We start from the raw sequence: 16,707 nt of genomic DNA, 5'->3' as shown, positions 1-16,707 counted from the left end.
CTGGCCATGCCTAGCTTCTATGATTGGGATATACCATGCTGCCGTCCCTCCCTTGAACCATTTAGCACCCTGTTTAAGCACTGATTTTTTTGCACGCTTGTTATCAACACAGACTCTTGCATGGCAACATATAACCATACAGACCTTTTATAACCCTCCAAGTAAGGACACACAAAGGCTACATCTCATTTCTGAAATAAATGAAGTATGGAGTTTGTTGTCATACAAAGTGCATTTCAATATGAACGAAGCTCTCTACAAAATGCAAGCTGGGCAGTATCCTTAAAAAAAATTTTTTTTTGTATCCATACTAGTTTACAAGCCATTGTGCAAATAAGATTGGTTTGTGCTCTTTCCCTTCAGTTTTCCCTAGATGGAACCCCTGTATACTATCTAGTTCTACTATAAGAACAGCTATAGTTCAGAACCCTACTGTATAATGGACACATGACCTTAAAGCATTGGCATAGTGGTTAAGAGCGGTGGAGTCTAATCTGGTGAATTGGGTTTGATTCCCCACTCTTCCACATGAAGCCTGCTGGGTGACCCTGGACTACTCACAGTTTTTTCCGAACTCTCTCAGCCCCACCTACTTCACAAGGTGTCTGTTGTGGGGAGAGGAAGGTAAGGTGATTGTAAACTGCTTTGAGACTCCTTAAGGTAGAGAAAAGTGGGGTATAACAACCAACTCTTCTATTAAAAGTAAAGATAACACAGCTCAGCCTTACTTAGGAAGCAATCCTAAGCAGGTCTACTCAGAAAAAAGTTCCATGTTGTTAAGGGGGGCTTGCTCCCAGGAAAGTGTCCTTAGGTTTGCATCATTTCTTAAAGTGGAAAAAATCATATGCCAAGGAAACAACTATTTTGTGTTGGAAACCACGACTTCTGTCCCCAGAAGTATAAGCATCTGTACACTATGTACAAAGTCTAGTTTTAAATGTGTACAATCAATGTGTAAGTAGATGACTGGCACAGTCAACCTATGTCATCACTTTGTTCTATGTGGTTTGAATCCAGCTAGAATCCCCTCAATATTGGCTAGCTGAAGGATGGGTAAGTGATCATAGATACATGTGGAAAGGAGCCCACTGACGTGTGTGCAATTTTCTAATGCCTGAAGAATTTGGATTTACTTTTGATTGGAGAAGGCACCAAAAGATGAATGTGCAGTAGCACTCAGTAATGAACATTTCATTCCAAACAACCGTGTATCTATTGGGTACACATTTATTCAAATTATTTCTATCATGCGGTATTCAGCAAAGGTGTCTCACAGATAATTAGAAAGACAATTTAAATATGCATGCATTTTACATTTTTAAAAAGCACACTAAGACGGGGGAGTAGCATTTATTTATTAGTTCGATTTCTGACTCGCCCTCCCTGGCGGAACTGGGCTCAGGGTGAATTACAACATTAAAACAATATACAATCATCTAAAAATTTTAAAACTATAATTCTTCAATCTAAAAACATCGTGTAATATTAGATGATGCTAAAATACAAACTCCCCAAGAGGGCAGATACAGACCAGCCCCTCCTAATTCTGAGAAAACAGGTAAACAGGAGGGGAGATGTAGGGAGGCCATTACTGATGACATCTGTGGCTGTCCTCAATTGTAGGCCTGGTGGAACAGCTCTGTTTTTAAAGGCCCTGCGGAACTGTTTCAGGCCCCACAGGGCCCTGATGTTACTGGGAAGAGCATTCCACCAGGCCGGAAAAGCCCTTGTCGAGGACAGCCGCACACTCTTAGGGCCAGGGACCACCAGCAGATTAGCATCTGAGAAACGTAATGTCCTTGGGGGTGGGGTGTACAGAGAGAGGCGGTCCTGAAGGTACAAAGGTACCAGACCGTGTAAGGCTTTAAAGGCCAAAACCAGCACCTTGAACCTGATCCAACACCCCAGCTGGAGCCAGTGCAGTTGCGGAGAACTGCTCCTGGATCAAGGCCCCAGTAAGGAGCCTCGCTGCAGCATTCTGTACCAGCTGGAGCCTCCGAATCAGTGGCAGGGGCAGCCCTACATAGAGCAAGTTACAGTAATCTAACCTAGAGGTGACCATCGCGTGGATCATTCTTTAGGGATCCTTAGCCTTTAGCTGCTACCTCCTAAAAGTTGACATGAAAAGCCTATTGAAAGAATGCTTCCATGCAAAGCAATATCAAGATTAACTTTGCTTTCCTCCCTTTATGGTTGGCAACACTGAGAGGCACAGGGGCCACGACCATTGAGGAGACTGGCACCATGAGGAGTCACTGTGACCCAGCACAGGACACAGCTCAGCATTGCAAGAGGTGCCTTAAGCCTCAAGTCCTAATTGTTTATTTAGAGCAGTAGTTCCCAAAGTGGGCAATACCACCCCCTGGGGGGGCAGTGGGATTACCTAGGGGGGGCACTAAGAGGCAAGAGGACAACATGGGGGCACTAGAGGTGGGCCCCTTCAACTATGTTGTTCACTAATTTACAATAGATCAAGCTATGGCAACATGCTGGCAAATTTGGTAGAAACTATCAGCATTTTTTCCCAGATTTTGAAGAGCTGGTACCACTGGATCAAGTTCATCAGTTTTGTTGAATAAATTTTAACTAAAAAGTTTTAATTTGATTTTCAATAGATGCCAATTAATTGTTACTGTTTTGAAATTTTATTGTTATTATCTTCTTTAGTGAGTCATGCAAACCCCTATTCTGAAGAATGCTTTTTATAGGATAAAGTAGGGTGCGCTGGGGTTGAGTTTGTAGAACCAAGGGGACAGTGACCCGAAAGGTTTGGGAACCACTGATTTAGAGCCCGCCTTTGTTGCTGAGACTTAAGGCAGATGACAAAATATAAAAAGTGCAATCAGCGTGAGACACCCAATAAACAAAGGGATACAGATTACAGTATTAGAAACCAGCAGAAGCAAAAGCGAACTGTCTAAGGTGTGGTATATAATGCAGAAAATGGATTACAAATAGCATAGCATTTTTACTCTGGTTTTAAAAAACGAGCGAGAGTGGGCCCTGACTGGTATCAAGGCACACACAGTGGTATCTTGAGCAAGATAATCCATGGCATTTTGGGAAAACTAATCCCTACCGTTCTTCCCAAATCCAGATTGGTAAAATACTTCTAAGAAACTACAGCACTGAAAGAATTTTTCCAAGGAGGAGGAGTGTGAAACAGCCACTCTTGATGACAGGGCAATCATCTCACATTTCCATTACCCTTTCCCTCTTGAAGTCATTAGAAGACCAGAGCAAGTGTTCCCCTGCATATAAAAACATTAGTTTTATGTGTATCTCTTTTCTTTGTCCTTCAGATGGCCTTCAGGGGTGATAAACTGAGAGTTACATGATCTACCTTATGTAGAACTAGGAAATGGTTCTTAATAGACCCAGCTGTTTCTGAAAAGGGGAAATGCTTAGTATAAGAGGTCAAGAAACAGTAGCTGCTTCAGCAGGCTTAGGCTGCAGCCTTACGCTCACCTACTAGGGAATAAGTCCCATTTAAATTAATGGAACCTTCTTGTAAAGAAATATGGTTAGGGTTGAGCTGTTACCCACGAAAAGAGTGGAAGAGGCGGTTCTATCATCATACACATTGATGTAGGCCCACTTTAGGTTTTAGCAATACATCAATGTAAAATGTGATTTTCTTGCTTTGAACATGATTCGTTGGATATAAAGGGTCCCCTGTGATTATACAACAGGCTGTAACTTTCAGTAAACACCCGCAGAAGACTCCTACATTGTTACCCAAAGTCCCTGGATCTTCAGGAGCAGCTTTTAAACTGTAGAAGGAAGCTCAAGGGGGCAAAGAGCCATATGTGAATCCAATATATATATATACATATGCATGTATTCACTTCGGTGGAACCTCATAATTAGTAATCACCTTAAAAAAACTTCAGTCATTGAATTGACAAAGTGATATTAAATTTTTAAATTATTTTTCCATTGGAAAATAATATTTTTAAAGTTTTATTGTATGACGAAGTAACAGAATTTGCACCGGTAGATATAAGAAACGAATGATGAGGTCAGTGGCCGTTACTAGGCAAATACACAGTATTGCCAGCCTTCAGGATTTGGCTTCTGTCAGTAAAAGGCGGGGGGAAGGAACAGGGCCCTTTCCAGGTTTATTTTAGCCTTTGAGAGAAGTCTCATTGGGGCCAGGCCCAGCACCAGTTGGGGCCAGGTGACTTGCTACCATGTGACTTGCTACCATGTGATTTGCATGGCTCATGCAGGACTGGTTGCTTGCGACCCATTCAATAGTAGCTACCCCAAGCAAGTGTGTTGTAGTGGTTAAAGTTTCAGACTAGGATCTGGGAGACTTACCTCACAGGATTGTTGCGAAGGTAAAATGGAAGAGAGGAGAATGATGTAAGCTGCATGGGGTCCCCATTGTGGAGAAAGGGGGATTATAAATGTGTGGTGCCAGTCACTGGGCCGGCCCATTTGCATGGTATGGAACCCTCAAGGACTTGTGGAGGGGGCACCTCACCTTCCCCTGTATCCTCCTCCCCACACCATTTCCTCTTCCCCTCCTCCTGGCAACCCCCATATGAGAGCCAGCGTGGTGTAGTGGTTAAGAGCGGTGGTTTGGAGCGGTGGAGTCTGATCTGGAGAACTGGGTTTGATTCCCCATTCCTCCATATGAGCGGCAGAGGCTAATCTGGTGAACTAGATTTGTTTCCCCACTCCTACACACGAAGCCAGCTGGGTGGCCTTGGGCAAGTCATTCTCTCTCAGCCTCACCCACCTCACAGGGTGTCTGTTGTGGGGAGGGGAAGGGAAGGCGATTGTAAGACGGTTTGATTCTGCCTTAAGTGGTATAGAAAGTCGGCATATAAAAACCAACTGTTCTTCTTCTTTTCCCTTTTCTTGCTGCATTCTCTCCTCCTCTGCCATTTACCGACCTATCTTTTATTTGCCTCCCATCTTAGCTATATTTATAATTATTTACTTCATTTGTATCCCATATTTCTCCACAGTGGCAACCAAAGCAGCTTACATTATTCTCTTCTCCTACTTTTTATCCTAAAGACAACCCTGTGAGGTTTGACCCATCCACCTGGGTAGCCTGATTTTAATGATGAAATATATCCCCATGCAGGAATGAAGGCAACAGGTAACAGGAAATTTGTGTTTGTCTGGGAAAAAGAGTCCTCTTCTGTGTTCCTCCTTGTGTTCTATGGGAGGTGTCATATGAACGTGATGCACAGCACACTGAGATGAAGTGCCAAAGCTGTATCAATGCAATCAACACAAGGGGAGTTGACACCCGTGCTCCTCTGGCCATTACCCCGGCCATGGGAAGCATAGGAGCGTGATTGGCAAAGTGGTGTGAGTGAGAGGAGAGGCAGGAATGTGCTGGGCACCAATGCCAACTTTGAGAACACCCTATTCCCTCTAAAATATGAGGCTCTTCCTCTGGGTAGTGCTCAGATATACCCCCCTCCAACCCAGGCATGCTCATATTGACAATGGGTTTGGTTAAGAATCAATTTGCCATCTGGAATCAGCACTGTGGGAAACCTGACAATTTTTTAAAAAATTGATATAAAAACAATGACAACCTGATTTGCAGGGACAGGTCAATGCTGCTTCCCTACATAAGGGGGGGACAGAAATATCTAGTGAATAACCCACCTGAAGTGTCTGAATGGGAAAGAGATGATGCTTGGCGGGCAGTAAGGCAAGCAGAAGAGGGGTCATAATCCTGTTGGAGCTCCATAACCCGCAACAGAACCCTCCATCCCGTCACTTCAATGCAACACAGGCAGTTAAAGAGTATGTGTCCCAAATCCACCCCCCTCCACGTCCCTGCAACAATGATACACATCCAGAAAAAAAAGAGAAAGCTCATTAGGAAATTCTTTTTTAAAGAAAACATCACAAGTTGGTAGTGCTCTCCCCACAACCCCGAAAAACCACTCCGAACATAAGGCCCCATTGTGAACTCCATGTATTTTGTCATGACATCTCAAACCCTCATGGTGGTCTCCATGAATTTTGTGAGAACATCTCTCGCTACTTTTCCCTCATCATGATGGCGCGTGTCCCCAGGGTTATACTGGATGGGACGTTCCAGGTGCACCTGCAAAGATTCAGGGTGTGGCATTTCACCGAGGGTCACACTGCCCTCGTCCCCACCGCCGAGAATTGCATGGCCCCTGTCCTCACAAATATTATGTAAAACAACTCAAGCCGTTATAAAAGAGATTGCATTCTCCTCAAACACCACAATTTTTCCTCCCAGGTACCTCCACCTTGCTTTCAGTTGCCCAAAGGCACACTCCACCACGTTTCTTGCATGGCTCAGGTGGTAGTTAAAGTTTCTCTCTCTCTCCTATTGGTGCATGGAGAGTAAGGTTTCAAAAGTCATAGTCTCCTGGGGAAAGCCCCATCTGCAATGATGATCGGTGGCACACTGACCCCATCCAAGGTCAATGTTGGGTTCCCTGGGACAAAAGCACCGATGTCCATGGTGCCACACAGGTATCAGTGGACAAACGGGAAGGCATTGTGGTTCTTGCCGCTGTAGCCTACAGCAGCATTAATAAACCTTCCAGGATGGTCAACGGTGCCCATAAGCAGGACGGAGGAGACATTTTTCCTGTTGTGATACTCACTCACCTTCCCGCCTTGTGACCTGATGGGTGTGTGAGATCCATCCTCAGCACCAATGCAGTGTGGGAAACCGAGCCTTGTGAAACCATCCATGATCTGTAAGGATAGAAGAAAATTAAGGAAGTATGGAAATGCATGGGTAAAATGATGTCATTTTGAAGAAGAGCAAAGTTCACGAAAAGAAAAACGTAAAGAGGGTGCCTACCTCTCACTTGATCACCCATCAACTCATGAGACATTATAACACACCCATGGACTGGGTGTGACAGAAGAGCCAATGAAATCAATGGGTGTTACTTCTGATTAGACTTGCACAGAACTGCACTGCAGATTTCACTGGCGGAACTTATTCATAAGTAAATGTGCAGAGAAGTGCAACTTAGCTCAGACATTATGAGCAGCACAATTAATTGCATGTCTCCTCATTAATGTCCTTAGGGGTTCAAAGTGGTTTATATATAGATAACAGAAGAAAGTTCCATTGAACTCTGGAGGACTTATTTTTGAGCCAATTTATGAAATGTAGAATGGTAAGTCAAATATAGGCAGCATGTCATGCTCTGCCATTCTCCATGTGCATAACTTCAAAAAAAAAAAAAACAAAGAAAGGAAGCTTTTTCCCCAGTGTCCTAACGCACCCATTAAAATAATGGGGGGGGGATTACCTGTGCAGTATTTGGCCCCAAGAGTACTATCTTCTCATACACGACAATCTCGATGGCAAAGCAAACCTCCAGCACAATCTCGGCAGCCGTGGAGACTCCCATGCCAAACTCCTGCATCACCAAACGGTAAGAGGCTGTATGCGCGAGATACCACAGTGCCACGGCTACACGTTTTTCCACCGGTGTTGGTTCATGCATTGGCGTCCTTTTTCACTGAATGTGACCTCGTAGAGCATCCACAATTTCATGGAAGGTTTGGCTAGTCAAACGGAAGTTCTTCAGCCACTGCTCAGGATCCCATAGACCTAGGACGTAATTATTCTACCAGTCTGACATCTTTGGAAAAACCCAAAAATGAGGTGACACTGGGGTGCATGCAAGCTCATACCCACCAACACTTTGCCAGATCAGACATGTTGGATCCCGAGTTCATCGCTGCCTTTCTCACCCACATTGCTCTGGACACCGTTCTCCAATAGGGAAAGCTCACAGCTCTCAAGAGTGCGGTGCCTTGCGAGCATCCTGCGCCAGTATGACACAAAGAGACTTTGTATATTAATCATAAGTAGAAGCATTACATGCATTGCTGATAACAGTAGAAAATGCCGTGGATCCATGGCCGAATGGCTTCTCTGTTCTTGCATGTAAAATGAGCCGAAAGTCCGGGAAAATGGCACTCTGATAAGAGACTCTTGCAATTCAAACAAGGAAGAAAGCCAATCACATCGTCCCAACGCACCAACATTTTAACGCATGTGCAAAAAAGAAGAAGAGGGGAGGCAGGGAAGCACCTGTGACATCAGCATGACATGTCGCTCCCCCCCCACACCCCCCCGCTCAGTTCCTCCATGTTATTTTTGAAGGTGCAATCTGGCAAAACAACGTTTCAGAAACAGTGGAGATGGAGCCAAAACAACTAGGTGCGGTAGGGAAATTGGAATACACTTCCAACACGAAGGGACTGATAACTCACTTATTTTGGCTTGAGGTGCTTGGTGCGGTAATAGCCCTAGCTTCAAGGGAACAAACTTGTTTCTTGACAGTCAAGAGCTCCATGCACTAAGCACACATGCACAATTTATGCCTAGTGGGCAGATAATCATACATATTGCACTCCTTGCAAAATACTGGCTAGCCCCAGTTCCCTGCTGGCTTTAACTGGCCTGGTTGTTTGAAGGTGGAGCTTGTATGCCCTTCTTCAGAAAACTTGAGTCTATGGGGATTATCTCCTGCTCTCCTCTCAACCGCCCTCACTGAATTCCCAAGCTCAACTCCCCTGTTAGAAGCCCTGTTTGAAAGCATGGAATGCAAGTCCCCAGGAAATCTATGTGCCTTCTTAAAGAGTCAGACCTCTAATGACTCACTGGGCAACTTGCTACCAACAGCTTGTATGACTCACTCAGACCTGGCTGCTTGCTGCTGTTCAGCAGCAGCCACCCCATGAAAGCCAGTGTGGTGTGATGGTTTGAATTTCTAATTACCACTCTGCTATGGAAGCTCATTTGATGACCTTGGGCCACAGTCACACACTTTCAGCATAACCTGCCTTCCAGGGTTGTTGTGAGGATAAAATGGAGAACAAGAGAATGATGTAAACTACATTGAGTCCCCATTGTGAAGAAAGGTGGGATATGAATTAAGTAAATAAATTATATAGCTGTAAATAAATAAATTATATAGGGGGTTAGATAAAGATAGGTGGGAAACAGAAATGGCAGCAGGGGAAGGTGAGGATATGGGGGCTGCCAGGAGGAGGAAATAGTGCGGGGACTGGGACACAAAGGGAACTGAGGAACCCACCACAAATAATTCCCCAGCCTGGCAGCCAGAACTGTGCAAAGTTTTCCTAGGGAGAGGCTTCCAGGGGGTGGGAACGTTGGAGATGGGGGCAGATAAAGATACCTTGGCTGGTGGGAAGGAAAGAAGGAAAAGGGGAGAGCCTATGGGGGCTTTCAGTGAAGGGTAAGAGTAAATGGTGGAGGAAGGGAAAGTGAGATACCCCCTGCAAGTTCTTAAGGGTCTCCTGCTTGTACTCTTCTAATTCCAAGGTTATTACACAATTATTCTGAATGAATGGATTATCAGTATACACTGTAAGTCGTCTCACCAGCTCTTATGTCTATAGTTATTTCAGCACACAAATGTTAATCTTTTTAGTGCTGAATTTTAAAACCATTATAACACAATCCTCGGCAGGCCTACTCAGAAATAAGGCCCACTATATTTAATGATACTTCCAAGTAAATCTGCACAGGACTGCAAATTTGGAAATTGTTATTGTCTTCTAGCACTAAAAAATGAGATTTCTATGGTATTTTCTTAACTCAAGGGATGGTAATAACTAAAAAGGACATTGGAAATGCTTTGTTTGCTGTAAAGCAAATGGCACTGGCCAAAGAGCTGCTTGTGTTGTCAAGTGTTGATAAGATGCATAAACAATGCCCCACAAGTTGGCAAGCAATCTTCATTGTTTGCCGTAAAACTGGCATGCCTTCAGAGGGAACCTGGAGCATATAATTGCTGTGAAATTTTCAGTTTGTTTGAAGGCCTGGGAAATAGTGCCCATCTCGAAGAGGAGTTCTCCTTCCCAAGTATGAGGAAAAACTCACTGAAGCATTTTCCAAGACAGTGCAAGAACTGGGCTTTGTAACTACACAGAAGTAATTCGACTTGTGCCATTACCCATTTGCATAAGAGAGCTACGGACAAGTATACTATTTACATTAAGATTATGTGGTTGTGCAGATTGTAAAGTTTAAATTAGATGCAAGAAACTGTATCTAGATGTGCACCTGCCTAGTCCACTGAGGAATCCTTAGCTGGTATTTTTGGGGAGATAGATTTACAGTGTTTCTTTTCAACCTTTTAAGTAGGATTGGGCAGTTGCAGAATCTTGCACCCAGGGTGAGTTACTCTTCAGTTAGGGCTTGGTTGGTTAAAAACAATGGAACAACAATTATATACTGTTTCCATTTCACACATTGTTCATAACTACACAACAAGTCCTATTACATATTCACACTGCATCTAAAATGAGACATTACACTTCCTTCGAAGTATGGCAGCACAGTGGATGTGAAAAATGCCTCCGTTTTATTTCAGTTCACAATTTTACAATAGGAAAGGACGTGAATGAGCTCAATATATCAAGAAAGGAAATTTGAAAAATGTATAATCAAAGAAACAATATTAGTTTAGCAATAACTGAATAGCTGCAAGTCCTCAGGACCAATCAGAAAGATTAAGTCACAAAATACAACATCTGGTATCTTCAGGTACAGACTTGTCCCGTGATTAAAATTACCTGTTTTTAAAGTTTATCTGAAAGAGCTGGAGGTGATTTTTTTCCATGTTGAAAAGTACACTGTTGTACTACCGGGCAGCAGAGGTAAACTTGCATACCCAGACAAACTTCTAACTAACAGCTTCTCGCATGTAACTGGTACTTTATTCTGACTTCAGGTTTTTACACTGATCAATGGAGGAGAAACTACCAACCAGTACTGACAGTGCCATCCTAAGCAGAGTTAAACTCTTCTAAACCCATCAACCTCAATGGACTGGGTAAGATGTAACTCTGCTGAAGATGGTACTGCAGCAGACTTTGTACCAACTTTGTCCTGAGACTTCAATTTGCTTATCTGACATGGACAACCTACTGTGATGTATACAGCACAATGAGCATCAAAAGGAAACCGGAATTCAAGCACAAATAGCCAATATGCACGTAGCACAGATGTGGGGGGAACTCTACACATAAGCACAACTTAGTTTTAGATGCTCTGAGAGAGGAAGTGGTTCAGAAGAATCATGGCGAGGAGGCATCACTCAGAGTGGAATGACAGCACAGATCAAATTTGAAATAACCAGCCAGATCTTTGTCTGGAGGAAAAATGGGTGTTTCTTTCTTATAATGACATGTGGCATAATTCAATTAACAGTTAAATTAATTAATCCCCATTTGGAAAAGACGTCCTGCCTTCAAAGATAAATATCAAGTTAAAAAAAAGAAATTCAATTCAATTAATTTGCTAAACATTTCAAAGTGTCACAAGGCCTTATAGATTATAGGAAGACAAAGCGGCTTTAACGGATCTCATAGCAAAAATGCTTGTATGGCTGCAGTAGTAAAAGTAACAGCATCCGCAATATGCAAAATGACTAAGTCTTCTTCTGATTTCAGATCCTACCATTGGTTGCAGAGTTGCCAGTATGGCAGTTGTTACACAGTTGATGCAATGGAACTAAGTCCTTTTCATACACTCCAAACAGATGACAGTAGTACCAATGGCATCAGTAATGGACAATTAACAATTTACTGTGCTGGCTTACCTGAGATCAAGGAGGAATTTTTATTTTAGCACTGCTTGACAAGAAGACTAAAGAATATTCAAAGCAACTAGTTCAGTTAATACAGAACAAAGAAGACAATGTTTCAAAGCAAAGCCACTATGATGCAACACTGCAAGAATACTGCACTTGGAAACTAGGTACTAGGTACAAATCCAGAGGAACAATACGAGTTCTTGTTGCAACTGTGAAAGCTGCGGATTTTATAAAGTGTAATAAGAAGCTGAAAGAGCCTGTGAAAGCCATATATTTTGATGGACTTGTCACTTCCCTGACAAACCTTTTCTGGCTTTACTTGGGGGGACTTGGCTGACATATTTGACAGACTCAATGAACTTACTGTTTGCCTACCAGGCAAGAACCGGGACTTCTTAATTTTGCTTCAGAAAGTGCAGAGTTCTATTAAAAAATCATGCTGTGGAATAATTGTCTGCAGCAGGATGACTTAAGTATGCTTGTCTTGGGACATACCCTACTAATTTTTACCTCAAAACTTGGCAGGGGAGTGTGATCATGATGCCTATCACATTCTATCCACTCTTCTAGGTCAATACATTAGACGTGACACTGGAATACATGCAAGAAGTGTAAGGATTTATGAGTGCTCAAAGGACATGAAATCTTTGCTCTTCCTCCACCCATAGATGACTTTCCATCACATTCAACCCATGGATTAGGCAGGAGGCAGGCTTTGGAAGAAGGTGCGATACTAATCAACCATCATTGGTAGAATCTACATGCTTTGAGATACATGTGAAGGACATTGGCAATCTCAGCTGTTCAAGATAAAAACGTCATTCATGAGTATTTTCTTATCATAGTCGGCAATTCAGGACCTATATTAATTAAAAAAGAGAACATAAACAACAGATTTTGCAGAAGCACAAAAGCAATAGTCGCTTTGAACAAGACAATTTAATTGTGATTGCAAGTAATCCTGTTTAAAACATAAACAGCACTATCCTAAGCACACTTACATCATTCTAAATCCGCTGAAAACAATGAGTTTATAAGGGTTTCGACCCTTTGTGGTTCTTAAGGTGGCTAGAATTCCCTTCACTGCAAAAAGTAACTGAAATACTGGTGGACTTTGATTTCCCAAACAAATGCACACTTCATGTGTTAACATTCCAACAAATACTTATATGTACAGACAAATACACAATTTTCTTATGACGGTTCAAGTGCTCCAAATGTACCAACATATAGAATTATCTTAACACAAAAATTTATGCATGGATAAACTAATTCCTTTTAGAAACCATTACACTGGAAACATCTCAACTGTGCTTTAGTTTTGGGGATCTAGATATATCAGTGTGAAAAAAATGTTAATTATTATTAATTTTGAGTGCTTTTCTGTTACTCAGAGTGAATTCCATGAACATAAAGTGAATGCATGAAAACTATGTTATCTTTATGAGCCATCAAGAAGCAGTACCAATGACAAAGTTGTTATTGCTCCAATACTTTCTAGGAGTTTCCAGTAAATGCTGAATTTCTAATAACACTTTTAAACTACAATGCTTGCACCTCTCCATTAAAATACAAAAGCCTCCTCACCTTATTCAATGAGGGATTTAAGGAATTCGAAGCTGTTGACAGGTCGGCGACGTTCTGTCAAAGAAATTTTCACTTATTTTAACACTTAACAAGGAAAACACTAAAAATGCAATTGGATCCTAAGCATCACAAACAAAGAAAGGACCCTTTTGCCTCTCCTTCCCATTGCAGCCCTGTGTCCTTTGAAAAACCATTTCTGAAGGCTGGAAACTTCAGAAACAATGCCGATGTGGGAAGCAGAATCTGCCCCTCATCCTTCTCTTCCATGAATGAAGCAAAAGCTCATGCATAAGTGTAAGATGGACAAGTTTTTACCAATTCCTCATTTCTACTGCATTGTCCTTGAGCTGTATCCCATTTCTTTCTTTGTTGCAATCGAATCCCACACTTCCTCCAAGAAGCCTTTTAGCCCCACAACAAGATCAGCTAAGCAGAGAGAGATATACACTTGCCAAACAGGCAGCTTCATATCTCTGCAGGGATTTGAAACTGGATTTTCTAGCAATTGTACCCTACTGGATCTACACTCTAGCCCAGGGGTGTCCAAACTTTGTTCAAAGAGAGCCAGATTTGATGAAGTGAACATGCGTGAGGGCCGACCATTTTTGCCTGACATTCTTAATTAAATTAATTAAATGAAAATTAACTATTTTATGCAAAGTTTATTGCAAACGGCATACTTATTATGCCCATAACCACAGACTGCACCACAAAAACCATGGCTACATTCCTTCCTTTCCCCAAAGCCCCTTTCAGCTCACCAGTGGTAGAGAAAGTGGGCATATAAAAACAAGCTCTTCTCTTCTTCTTTCCTTCTGACCTCTTTGTTCTCTGCTCGGGGCTTTGACCTCTGGAATGAACACAAGTGTCCTCTGCAGATTCGGCCCCTTCTGAACGCGCCTCATTTACAAACACGATACATGCCAGGAGTCATTTATTTCCACCAGCTCATCCCTTCTTTCGAAGCAGCCACTTGCCTTGGAGAGAACCTGCTGGGGACTCCAAACACTCCCTGCCCCCAAATCCAGCCCCCTCTCCCCCTGCCTTTCCTTGACTCACAATCTCCCCACTCAAGACCCATCCAGTTTCTCCCCTCCTCCCACCCACCCTGCAAATCTGGATCCCTCGCGAGGACTCCGCAATGCAGGGAAGGGGCTGCATCTCCCCACCACCACCCCAGCCTTCTGCAGAGAGGAAGGAGGAAAGAGGAGAGCCAGATGGAGCAGCCCCCCCACTCCCAGGCTTTTTGGTGTTTGTGTGTGTGTAGGGGGGGTGTCTTTCCTCTCCAGGGTTGGGGCCAGCATCTGACCTCCCTTGCATTTCCCTTCCCCCCCCGCCACCTTTCCCACCCTCGAGTCCCCCCAACCCATCCTCAGGATCCCCCTTGACCCACTCAGGAGGAGCTGCTGCTGCTTTTCCATGCATCAGAATAACAAAGGCACGCGCGGGCTCCGGGTAAGAAGGAAGTGGCCTCTCTAGGGTTTCAGACTCACTGGCCTTCATTCCGGGGGGTGGGGCTGAGACAGCCAATCGAGGCGACCCTCCGCCCAAGCATTGCCCCCTCGGTCAGGGATGCAAAGCACAGGCGCAGCCCCTACGCGCTCCCTTTTCTCTCTCTGCAAAACAGGCTGGGGGCCGTATTAAACCGGCCCAGGGGCCGCAATTGGCCCCCGGGCCAGACTTTGGACATGACTGCTCTAGCCAGATGTCAAGCCCTGCCGTTGGCTATCCTAGAAGGAAAATACAAGATTCCAAGATCAGAAAGGCTATGCCCCTGCAGGTCAGGAGACATCGAAGCCACCGAGCATGTATTGTTTAGCTGTTTATTCTATCACGAGGCCCATATTAGTCATTGCTCCCCTGATCAGTGAATTCCCCGATAAGCCAGTAGAATTCCTGACTAAGAGGCTCCTGATGGGTGAAATGCCACACTTTTCGCTCCCAGCTGCCAAATTCTGAGCCGTCACAATTAAAATTCAAAAAAATAGAATGGAAAAAATTACTAAACCGGGCTATACTTTTAGAAATATTAAGTTATTGAGTTAAATCTTGTGATTTGTTTTAATATCCTACATTTTAACTTCATTAGTCTTTTATCTAATTTTGTAATTTATACTAGTTTTACAGTTTTATTAAATCAGATAATGTTATATATTAACCTTTGTCGAACAGACCATATCAATAAATATATATATATATACCCTACTGGATCAGAGCTGAATGGCATCAACTGTTGTGGTGTGCAAAAAGGTCGCCAGGTCCTAGCCAACAATCTAGGAGCTGCACAAGCCTTGTGTAAAGAATAAGAGTGGGGTGGAAGAGACTTCCGATGTCCCGCAATAGCAAAATCAGAGGTCATGATCTAGTTGAAAGTTTACTCCGCATGCACACAAGTTTGAATGCTTTAAAACACTGAATTAAACTGGACAATGAGATGGGGGGAAATGGCCATCTGCTGGGTAACATGAAACCAATCTCCGAACTGTGCCAGGATAATTTTTCTCCACCTCAACCACAGTTAAAACCTTCAGTCTATTCATTACTGTCCTTTTATAGTATTTTTATTTAATAAAACCTATTAAGACTACCGTACAAATCTCTTTACTTATGCTTTTATCTTTTAACTGATCAATTTTTATATTGCTGACATCCCTTCTTCACCATTTGCTCATTTAAAAATTCATAGTACATGAGCCATGTCTCTGGAGAAAATGTCTATAAAATTTGTTACAGCTGGCAAATGTGTATGAGTCAGTGATAGCACATGACTAAATGCTTCACAGAAAATAAAACTTGTTTCTGTAGTAAGCAGAACTGTTTAAATGTTATTTATTTTTATGTTTCAAAGAAAATATATTGTGAAGTGCTGCATTGATTTAATACGCAACAGTGTCTGTGTACACGCTGTACAAGGAAAATTTATGAAACCTTTGCACAACTCCTTTAATTGAATTTTCCAAATCTCTCACCACACACAAATAATCAATATCTTCTGCAGAGAAAACCAGTCAGAATTATTACAGCCTTTCTTTTCAATTTTGTTGTCATCAGCACATACAGAGCACCTGGATATTTGTAATGTCTGGATTGCAAGTTATTTATGCTTCTTAAAATATAATTGCTATTAAATGAGTCCAAACCGATGTTCCTTTTCTTTTCTTAAAATTTAAAATAACTATTGCATGTCCCAAAGAAGAAATAGGTGTTTAGGAATCATTACAGTCATGTAGGAGCTACTATACATGGTAACGATATAATGAATAGGTTAAGTTTTCATTTAGCTTGATAGTCTAATGCTAGATTTTGTAACTCATGTTTTTGGAAAAGAAAACCCATGTGTAAAACAAATACATCAAAGACTATGAATTAATGTTGCAGGGCAGATCCTCATACTCAGAATGCAATTTGACAGGTCTCCTGTGTGTGTATGGGTGGTTATGTATATGCCTGAAGGTTGTAAGGTTCATATGCATTTGTATGTCTGCCACCAACGATAATAGCTTAATATTTC

The sequence above is a fragment of the Euleptes europaea genome, chromosome 2, assembly GCF_029931775.1.
Source record: "Euleptes europaea isolate rEulEur1 chromosome 2, rEulEur1.hap1, whole genome shotgun sequence".
Taxonomy (NCBI): domain Eukaryota; kingdom Metazoa; phylum Chordata; class Lepidosauria; order Squamata; family Sphaerodactylidae; genus Euleptes; species Euleptes europaea.
This window is presented reverse-complemented; position numbering follows the sequence as displayed.